Here is a 10,078-nt window from a genome sequence, read left to right as displayed (position 1 = left end):
ACAAGCACTCTGCTGATTAACACAAATCAATTAGCACTCATGAAGTTCAATTAAGACATTCTAATGAGCCTCTCGTTAACTTTATGTTCCCTGTGAGGATGATGGAGGGAAGAGCGTATGGTCCCATGTGAGCCTGTAACCACAGGGAATACTTTCCTGTGTGCTTCAGTAAACGTCTGATGAACTCTCAGTAGGAGAGAAGACAAAAGCCACCAAAAACTGAGGAACTTTTGGCAAATTAAACACAAAATCAAATTATTTTTATTCCTTCACAGCAGAGATTTTACTTATTTTACCAGCTTGCAAACAATCCTTGGTGTAGCTGGGTAATACAGCGTGTCCAATGATCCTCAGCATAAAAAAGGATAATCTGTCAACATGAGCATAGCTGTTAGCTGTTAGCTGTTAGCGTAACAAGCATTGGTTTCTGAAGCTTCAAACCAAAAGAGGATATGTCACTGCTACTGTCTACTGAGTCACAAGATTGGAGCCAAACCCTGGTGCCTGAAAGAAAGAGTGAGGCCATGTGACGCCCGCCTGCAGTGCTGTCCTGTTCCAGCCTGACAGGCACTGAGGCAACAGTACGGCGGAAGTTGGCATTTATTAGCCGTTGGCATGGAAACGTATCTTACCTGAGTAAACACCTGGTGAGACACTGAACGTGTCTTAGCAGCGGCTAATTTTAGCAGCACACCTGAAAATGGGGAGGATTTAGAATAATTATTGCAACTGATGGGCTCAAATCTGTCTGCCTCATTGATGCAGACTTGGATACAGGAAGTTCGTCTGATGTTGTAGTCGCTTCTATGTTGGCCAAACTGTGCAATCACAAGATGGTGTCCATGCACTGTGGACCCAAAAGACAATGAAATGATTCATTTAACTACCATAATTTGATCAGCTTGATCCAAAAAAAACAAAAAACACTGAGTGTCTAGAAAAGCTGCAAGTTTGCATCGTTTCATGCTCATTCCAGATGACGTTAGCAGGTGTTGTTCTCCGTAGAAGCCCAGCGTTTCCTTTATACCCAGAAGCTGAACTTTTTGGAGCTCTACAGTTAACGGCCTACCTCTGATAGTGTAGCCAGCTCTGTCTGACAGTTTCTGGAGGTTTCTGTCACTTTCTCGTAATAAGGAACCAAAACTGTCCCCGTTGATGTTGGAAGGAAGAGGCCTCTGCCCCATCCAGCTTCCACCGCCACACTGCTCACACACTAAAATTAATGGCGCATATTTAGATGGTAGCACAAGGTCTCCGCTTGGTCCATCTTACTACACTTACAGATAATGAATCCGCCTGAATGTTAATGCACTCATAAAGAAATCTGGAGCATTTGAGTGGCTGTGCCCACCACCGTTGACCCCTATCCTTATTGGGAGGGAGGGACGGGACGGGAGGCGAGGGGGTAAAGGAGTTGATTTTCTGGCACATACAAACACATCCATACGTTTTGGTTTCTCTCACACATCTAATATTTGCCTATTCCTCTCTCTCGCTCTCTCTCTCTCTCTCTCTCTCACACACACACACACACACACGCTGGGTTATGAAGCGTTGGCGCTTTGAAACAGTCAATTACCTTCCAGCTGGGGAGGATACCTGCTGTTAATTACTGCTCAGTGTTTTATATGGAGAGTAAATAAAGAGACCGCTGACATTCACATTCCATCAACGTGTCCCCCAGCACACTCTGGAGTGTGCGTGTGTGTGTGTGTGTGTGCGTGCGTGCATGTGCGTGTGTGCGCGCGCATGCACATGGACTTATTTGATATTGAAATACCCCCTTGGAGCCGGGCACCATGGGAAAATGAGCTGGCATGTGTTTTAGGGATATGCATATTTGGAGGAGATCAAGCTTTGTGCTTTAACCTGAGCAGTTAGAGAGCTCACGACAATAGGCAGCACACACACACACACACACACACACACACACACACACACACACACACACACCATCCCTACCCGCGTACCTTAAATACAGCGGCCTGTACTGTAAAAGAGCCACAGTCACAAGTTTGAATTCAACCTTGATTTACGGCTCCGTTTTATTGAACTCCTGCACATGAGAAGGGAGTCAAGCCATATATTTGCCAATCCTCCGGCTAAATGGGTCTCACCACTAAACATTGTTGAATATCCCGGGGTCACGGGGTCATGTTTTGTCATATTATACCTCTTTGCCTCAAAAGCCATCACAGTAAATCTGGCCGGGAAGTCGTATTAAAGGGAGCAGTAGATGTCGACTGAGACGGAGGCTGAGTGCAATCCTGGCACTCAGAGTGTACTCGGCAGTCTTAACGTGAAGAAGTGCAGCTGCTCCTTTGGCCCTGTAAAAACACTTACATGAAGAGATTATAACGGGGGGGTGGGGGGGTGGACTCCCCCCCCTCACCCACCTTATACTGTTTCAACTGAACTGCTTTTAATATCCTTTTGACGTTGTTAATTAATTACAAGAGCCGACTCTTCCTGTTTGGAGGAGAGTTTCTATTGAGAATGGGTGTGGCTGGTGCATAGAAGAAAAAACCTGCCCACTGCATCAAGTAGGCCTTCATCAGGGTGACTAATTATGTGCTTTAATGCATTTTATGCTTTAACTTTTTTTCAACATATATTTGACTGGAGTCCCAACAGCTGCTAATTTACAGTCATTAGTGCTCACTGTGGCAAATCAGTATTCATGCAGTCAGAGGGTGTCGTCCACTACACTGGCCTGCTATTGTTCCATTATATTAATACATTTTGCCATGTTAATCACATTATTTCCCTGCATTGTTTATATGGTGGTGCACATCAGTGATAGACAGTATAACCTTCATTTTAGGACACAAGGTGGAATCAGACACTCTTGATTTGAGCCAAAATGATGCATTCCCACATTACAACTGTCGCTATTTCAGTCGAAATTCTAAACTGACCGCTTTTATTTGGCAGGGTCCATTCGTCATTCATTTTCCATTATGTTTGAAGCTTGAAAAGGCACAGCAAGCAATTTATTTATTTATTTGAAATCAAATAATTATTCGTTTTCAATGAAACTTCAGTTTTTGCTGGTTGGACATGGCTTCTCTTAGAAAAACAAACCCACCACACACGTAGCTCCATGTTTTGACTCACATAAAACAAGAAACAATACATCTGAACTAATATGTTTCTCTTTTTGTCTTGAATTGCTAAAAACACTATTTGTATTTTTAAGGTGAATTCCTTTAAAGTAGCACAGCTGTATCTGTAGAACGGCCAGCGCCGACACCAAGGACGTTACAGAGATGTGCTTCAGTTTCACCTCCTGCTGGCGCTCACAGCTTCTCATTTATCGGCGTCATCCATCATTCGCGACCTAGAAACAAACATATGAATATGTAAAAATATTGTTCCTCATCTCATCCCTGTCACACCTCCTTTCAGCTACGTGGGTGTGTGTGTGTGAGTTTATAAACAAAGTAAATCGGCTGTTTTTAACACGAGCAGAATTAAATAATCTCACCTTAAACCTGTGTGTGTTCCTGTTTTTGTCATTTCTCACGTCTGAGTTACAGTTTAGCTGTTCGTCTTTTGCGGTTTGTGTCGCTACATATTTTTTTGGACTGCGGTGAACCTTCGAAACTCTGATAAATAACAGGCTTCACCTTTCCGGAGCCGGGCTTAGCATGACTGACTGCACCGCAGGTCTCTCAGAGAGTGTGTCCTCAGCTGTGAATCACTCGAGTTCAACACACACCTACAATCACATGCGCGCACACACTCCTCTCATCTTTCACCCCAGCGGAGAGAGTAAAGCAGAGAAGATAATCTCTGAAATGTTGCCCTTCTGTCAAAGGTCAGCAGAGGTGAAAGTTCGCCCTCTGCATCATTTATAGGCTCCCTAAATGCCCAGGCGTCATGGCCCGGCCAACTCTCCCTTTTAGAGCAATCATCAGACTCTCCAAGTTCTGCTTTACCTTCATCTTCCTCACACATCCCGTTACTACGAGCCCAGAGACATGACGGCGATGAAGGAGCAGCAGAGTGAGACAAATGTGGCTGGACAGAACTGAGATGCTGCTGTCCTCTATTCTATCTTCTCCTATTTTAGCATGAATGCCAACTTTTCCATGTCCACTACTGAAGTCGTTTTTTTTTATTCTTTAAACTTCTCATTCGTGTAAATGAAAAATAAAGGATCAGATTATAAATCAGTACAAAAAATATGTAGACGCGTCAGAGTCATTATGGCAGAAATGTCTAATCTGCAGTGTAAAAGTAGGAGTCCACATAGAAGGGGAAGTTGTGTGTTGTTGTTGCTCTCAAATTTCAGCTTGATTCCCTAAACTAAACTGGGGGCAGAGCAGCAACTATTGCACCTCCCCAGGCCACTTAGGCTCTTTTATTTGATACACAGGGGTCCTCGTTCAAGCGTACTTTTAAAGGGTTAAAATTCCGAGTATGGAAAACCATTTTGTGGCTATGATCGGGGCTGCAGTTGAATACAATAGAATAGAGTAGAATAGAATAAATCTTTGTTGTCTGCTGAGACGGGTTTGTCTTCAGCTCACCAACGCAGAAGACACGCTAAAATACAGAACTGATATAAATTCAACAAGACCACAGTAAAAGCAAACTGACCGGAGTAAAGTAATCGGTGAAAGTACAAGTTGAGGTCAAACGGCTACGGATTGGTGAAGTGAAAGCGAAATATTTTGGATCTTTAATATTTTCCAGGCAGTTTTAAGGAGAGGTACATCTGTTTTCCTCTTGGGATGCAAATGTAATTGTCCCTATCATTCTAACACTGCAAAAAAATAAAAACGCATGATCATCAATGCTGGTGTTTTTAATCACTTACACATCCCAGAAATATTCATCAGGTTAAATTCAAAGACCGACCGTGAAAAAAAACAAACACGATTCTGTGTGAATGTTACAAACAACAGCATCCGCCGGGGCTGGCAGGTTGGTGAATTTGAGGTGCGCCATTGGAGAGAAAAGTGAGGATAAAGACAAACAAAAAGGTCAAAATATCCCAGCAAGATGCGGTTCTGTATTACATAATCATTCTGAGGCAAGAGGCAGCTAAATACCTGCCATCGTGTTTCCCATCGCAGGGCCCTGATGTTGATGTTACACACGTGACACTTAACTTCACCTAAGAGGGAGTTGTGCCATTAAAAATCCTTAAATATAACAGATACAGTATAAGGAGCTGCACAGAGGTAAATGTCTGAGGAGGGATCGTGTCGGCCTTCTGAATCTTCCCCCATGGAGGACCACCGTGGCGGCACACATACGTTTCTGATTTCCTGGGAAGGCTTTAACTTCTTATTGGTACATGGTCCTCCCACAGGCTAACACTGTCACTGATACCTATATATCTGCAGGAATGTGTGTATATTCCAGCAAGCTTGCGTGTGTGTGTGTGTGTGTGTGTGTGTGTGTGTGTGTGTGTGTGTGTGTGTGTGTGTGTCTATGCGTCTGTGTGACCCAGACCTGAGTTTCGGGCCTCCAATCCATCAATAACGAAATGGCTTCATCTTCAGGAGTAAAGTGCATGTGCAGACACACACACACACACACACACACACACACACACCCTCCCTCAGTGGGTTGCTTGCGGTCAGTATGATAAAGAACTCTGCCTCACTCCGAGGGTCCCTATAAACCTGTCACGTCCATGATCTCGACAACTTTTCCTCGCCTCGTCCTCAGTTGCCAGTTCAGCATTTGTTGCTAAATTTGACCCGTCTAACGTTTGAATGCTGACAGACATCAGAAGTTCTTCTCCTGCACATGTGCACCACTTTCTAAGTCACAGGCCAAAACGACCCGCCAGGCCTCACCACGCTACAAATGTATTTAGTTACCAGCTTGAAGACCGGAGGCCTTTTATTCTGCAACAACATGCTGGTGTTCTTCTTCTTTGGTGGGGGAACCATGAGAGATAAGAGCTGCTGAGACTGACCTTGTTTTCTTTGATCTTGTTTCAAATAGATGGAATCAGCGAAGCTGAAATAATTAAGTGAGAGTGTCATGCGATTCATGATCGGTGCACTGCTCTGACTTATCACTGAGGAACGAGCACAGTGAAGTGCGGAGGAAACCATGGATTAATAACTTTGAAACATTAAAGGAACATGCCAACTTTATGAGAATGGTGAAACCACTTGAGCAGATGAATACCTTTCTCTCTTCTCTCCGTGCATTACAGAGCTCCAGACCTCCAGCAGACGGCTGACTGCTAGTTAGCTTAGCTGCACTAAACATGTGTACTGGGGGCCGGGGCAAACTTCTCAAAAGTCATTAATTACACTTAACTTTCGCTGTTGAAAAGAACTAATGAGGTACTATTTTGTCAGATATACCCGGGACTGCTTGGACTGCCTCAGCCCGCCTTCTCAACACAACCCTAGTTCTATTAATTAAGGAAAAAAGTTTGGAGAAAAAGATATGGATTACTTTTAGACGTTTCTCGACTGCCTCACCGCTAGCATTCACTGCAGCTAAAGAGAAGTGTGGCTATCTGTTTGTTTGTTCCAAAAATGATGGACAATAAACTCATTTCTCAGAGAGCTGCTGTGCTCCTTCAGAGGGAATCGTCCACATGAGAGAAATAGGGAATGGGTTTTTAGCAGATGTTGGCCAACAAAGTCTCCCTGCTGGGATCAAAAAAGTTCTTATGTGGGTGCTGGTTCATAATTTTACGTTGGGAAAATTTTAGAGGCTAAATTTTGTCAAATGTGGGACCATACGTGAATTTTCCTGAAGGTGACTGGAGGATCTCCAACTCTCTCCCTGTGGAGAATAACAGTAACTCCAGGCTGACAGAAGATCTGGGACATTTGCTTTCATACTGGGCCGATTACATGTCACAGGTTATAATAGATTAAACCCCAGATAATATATTCAACATAACAACATACCTCCATCGTTTAACTTCACCGTGAACTCACAGACGTTGTTGTTGTCCTTTGCATTGGTATCTTGATGATACATTTTGAATAGAAAGTTCTAATCAGTCGGCAAAGGCTTGTTTGGGTTGTGTTGCTTACGTATCCATAAACAGATATCCCCATCGTTTATTTCTGTTAACCGATGTTTTTACTCTGATAACCATCGGCTCACTCTTGTCGTGCTAATGCTAAGTATGCATGAGGTCATATGTGGTACACCAACAGAAAATACTGGACAGGTTCAAATGTTTCAGTGTTTGAACTGCAGGGAAAAAAGACAAGAGAATGGGGGGGGGGGGGTGATAAAAAATGGACTAGTAATCCAACTGACTGGCCCATTAACCACTAAAATACATTTCAGGCCTGTTTGTTTAGATAGTGAAGCGGCGACGACACAGATAAATGTCTTTCTATATTGTGATTTCATTTCCAGAGCCAGTGTCATTTTTTCATTCTTTACATGCCCACAGAGCATTGCCCCCTACCCGAAAAGGGCATTCCTAACTTTGGGGACACATTTGGTATGTTGAAAGGTCAAGACCCACAAGATAAGAGACATTTTACAATCTCACTTATCAAAGTGAGGTCACAGAGGCTTCGTGGAGTAAAATACTACAGGCTTTATGGTTAGCCTACGATAGCTAAGTTCCGTTTCGTACACAGCAGTCAAGAACTAAGTTCTAGTATTTGTTCTTGCTTCAGTTTATTTCTGGTTGAAACAAGGGAGATAATACATGGAGGTGCAGACTGCACCAAACACCAGGAGTAAGTGAAGTTCACAAAACTCTAAAAACAACAAGTTGCTTAAACAGTTAGCTTAGCGTTTTAGTTTAAAATCTGAAAAGCTCGGTCAATATGAAGATCTCAAACTCTCCTTCAAACCCTCTCGTGTCACCATGAGACTGACAAGCTGACAAAAATGTGATAGCCAACAACTGTGAACGTTAGCCTCCCAGCATACCATTAGCATCGTAGCATTGCCACTATAACATCTGCCATTAACATTTAGCTCAATGTAGCAGTATAATTCTAATGCGCAGCCCCGAGCTCGGCTGTCGACTGACAGGTATTAAAGTCTTCAGTCGTTCATTTTTCTGTTGACGTGTGCAACATGAGAGTGTCACCATCCATACTGCTGGGGTTTAACATGCATGGGGGAATATTTGTAGTTTCAAGTCCGTGTTCTTCCCTTTTACCCTCACAACCTCAGTGGAAGTGCGCGACCTGCTCAGTGACCTACTCTCCTATTGTGCCTGAATGCATTTTTCATCATTTCGTGTTTTTTTTTTTTTTTTTTTTAATTGCTTGCCCACAGACTCAAACTGTGAGTTGTTATGGTTGCATGTTACCCACCACAACCCTGCGTATTTAGCAAAGGGGAGCCGAGACACGAGATGGAATGAATGATTCTTAACCACTAATGATGCTACATTAGCAAAACAGCTTTGAAGATGCAGTCAACGGAAGCTGCGGAGTTTTTTGGTGCCTAACAAGATTTTTAATTTGAGAAAAACCTTTTTTTTAATGTTATGGCTTATCTTCTGAGTGCTATATTTGGAAACGTCTGATTTACTGATACGCAGCGGTTTGATTTACTGACTTCCTGTATTTTTTTTAACCTCATGTTTTTTTCCTCTTTTAATGGTTATCACTCGTAAACTTTTGTCATAAATAATTCTTTTATCTAATTGACAACAGTCATTAAATCAACTACAACTCTCTAACATTTTGAGGACATCGCATTTTCTTTCACATTTTTTAAGCGGGGGTTAAAGACACATGGCTGAATGATAACATGATGGATAAAGGGTTTTTACTGTCAAATAGCTATTCAGAGGGAGGTAATAATGTGAGTCGATGGTAATCTGTTAATTACTGATTGATGGCGTTCAGTCCAGCCTTTAATGACCTGTCAGATGGCAGGAAAAATGGGGTCAAAGGTCATCAGATTCAGATCAACAGAGGTCTTACCCCACCACTGGCCATTGCCACTGTGGTCATCTCTCTGTCTCGCTGTTTGTTTTTTCATGTGGTTCGTCATGTCGGAAGTGAAGTCGGGCCGTCCTCCAAGAGCAACATGTGGAACTGGAAATAGAAGTTTGCAGGGGAGTTCTGGTGGAACGAAAACAGAAGATAGAAGAACGAGCCTTCTCCGCTCCATTTGGTCGGAACTCATTAAAGTGGAATTATTACACTCACCGAACGTATTCATGCTCTCCTTCGTCAAAGCTTTGTCGAGATGCTCTCACCCTATGAAGCCCAACATCAAAATAATCTATTATTACACTTGACGACTGAACCCATACCCCGCCATCATCATTCCCTGTCAGCTCATTTGTTATTAAAGTGCTGGAATGTGTCTGGTACTTCATCATGGCGAGCAGTGCTGAGCGGTCAGTCTACAGCGTGAGGGCTCCCCCCAAACACACACACATCTTATAACAAAAACACAGGTACACACATATTTCCATCCAGCAAGATGTTCAATGAATACGTACACACACACACACACACACACACTGCACTATAAATACAACGAGACCAACAGACCCACTGTCCGTATGCCTTCTCCACATGTGTGCTGAGGCAGGAGTTTCACTTCAGGATAGGTCATCTTTTGAAAAATGTGGAGTATTTTCAAGATGAGGAGGGAAATGACTTCAACTGAAAATCTTGCACTGACGTCACTTAAAAGGACTTGTTGAGCTGACTCCATATTTTGCATGATTTGACTTGTTCTTGTGATATGTGATGTGATACGGGAAAAAAAAAAACGATTGAGTCAAATGACAAATTTAAAGGAAAATCTGAATGAGTAGCAGGTTGACGTCACCCCCATAACACAGGTGGTCACTTAGCTTGATGAAAACGAGGTGAATCACGTGTTTATTTTATTTGAGAACAACAGAAGTAGCACATATACAGTTGAGAAAACAAGGGGAAGACCGAGAAAGCAGAAGAAATGTTGTATGTGAGGAGAAGCCAAGTATCTTTCCTTTCTCCACTTTTTTCTCTCAGTTGACCAGCGGCTGAACTCTGCACATATGCAGTCTCTCCTCCGTCTGATATCTGGTTCAGTGTCCGTTTCATCAGTCCTGCCCACTTCCTCACTTCTGCCTTGTGCTGGTTGGCTGATGGACGCTGGTTCATTA

At 43.0% G+C, this 10,078-nt stretch overlaps 1 long non-coding RNA gene across 1 annotated transcript; it reads right to left on the bottom strand.

Moving 5' to 3' along the window:
• Positions 1-3,069: 3,069 nt before the first annotated feature.
• On the bottom strand, positions 3,070-9,457 carry LOC147258604 (uncharacterized). The gene is made up of 3 exons (XR_015116791.1): positions 9,126-9,457; positions 8,898-9,038; positions 3,070-3,340 (listed from the first exon to the last, which is right to left on the bottom strand). It is a non-coding gene; the product is annotated as an uncharacterized LOC147258604 (long non-coding RNA).
• Between the last annotated feature and the right edge of the window lie 621 nt (positions 9,458-10,078).

The sequence above is a fragment of the Aulostomus chinensis genome, chromosome 7, assembly GCF_037954235.1.
Source record: "Aulostomus chinensis isolate RoL2024-O1b breed Wild chromosome 7, RoL_Achi_v1.0, whole genome shotgun sequence".
In the NCBI taxonomy this organism is placed as follows: domain Eukaryota; kingdom Metazoa; phylum Chordata; class Actinopteri; order Syngnathiformes; family Aulostomidae; genus Aulostomus; species Aulostomus chinensis.
The sequence above is the reverse complement of the archived record's forward strand: the minus strand, read 5'-3'. Positions and strand labels throughout refer to the sequence as shown.